A 1,128-nucleotide genomic window follows, 5' to 3' on the forward strand; every position below is an offset into this window, starting at 1 on the left:
TTTTTTTTTGGTAGCTATTGTAAATGGGATTGCTTTCTTGATTTTTTTTTTCAGCTAGTTCATTATTAGTATATAGAAATGCTACTGATTTTTGTATGTTGATTTTGTATCCTAAAACTTTACTGAATTCCTTTATCAGTTCTAACAGTTTTTTGTTGGAGTCTTTAGGTTTTTCTGTATACAAAATCATGTCATTTGCAAAAAAGGACAGTTTGACTTCTTCCTTTCCAATCTGGATGCCTGCAGTGAAAGTGGGCATAATTTGTCTTGTTTCAGTTCTTAAATCAGTTTTTCCCATTCAGTATGATGTTAGCTGTGGGTTTGTCATATGTGGCCTTTGTTATGTTGAGGTATGTTCCTGTTGTTCCTAGTTTGTTGAGAGTTTTTATTATGAAGGAATGTTAAATTTTATCAGATGCTGTATGCGTTGAGATGATCATATGGTTTTTGTCTTTCCTTCCATTGATGGTGTTGTATCACATTTATTGATTTGTAAATGTTGGATCGTCCTTACATACCTATGATAAATTCCACTTGATCACCACTTTTGATGTGTTGTTGGATTCAGTTTGCTAGTATTCTGTTGAGGACTTTGCATCTATGATCATCAGGATATTGGCCTGTAGTTTTCTTTTTTTGTTGTGTCCTTGTCTGATTTTGGTAGCAGGGTAAAGGTGGCCTTGAAGAATGAGTTAGAATTCCCTCCTATTCAATTTTTTGGAATAGTTTGAGAAGAACTGGGGTTAGTTCTTCTTTATAAATTTGTAGAATTCAACAGTAAAGCCAACAGGTCCCAAACTTTTCTTTGTTGGGTGACCTTTTATTACTGATTCAGTCTTGTTTCTCATTATTTATCTGTTTAGGTTTTCTGTTTATTCCTGGTTTAATCTTAGTAGGTTGTATGTGTTCAGGAATTTATCCATTTTCTCTAGGTTTTCCAATTTGTTAGCATATAATTGTTCATAATAGTCTCTAATGACCTTTGGTATTTCTGTGGTATAAGTTGTAATGTTCCCTTTTTGTTTTTGATTTTATTATTTGTGTCTTCTCTTTTTTCTTGGTTAGTCCAGCTAGTAGTTTATCAATTTTGTTTATCTTTTCAAAAAACTAACTTTTCATTTCATTGAT

General features: G+C 32.2%; 1 protein-coding gene across 1 annotated transcript in view; it reads left to right on the forward strand.

Moving 5' to 3' along the window:
• The window catches only part of CEP63 (centrosomal protein 63kDa), an 80,100-nt gene that overhangs the window by 22,579 nt on the left and 56,393 nt on the right, over positions 1–1,128 (forward strand). The window lies entirely within an intron of this gene.

Source organism: Propithecus coquereli, unplaced genomic scaffold (assembly GCF_000956105.1).
Source record: "Propithecus coquereli isolate 6110/MARCELLA unplaced genomic scaffold, Pcoq_1.0 Scaffold12, whole genome shotgun sequence".
NCBI classification, from domain to species: domain Eukaryota; kingdom Metazoa; phylum Chordata; class Mammalia; order Primates; family Indriidae; genus Propithecus; species Propithecus coquereli.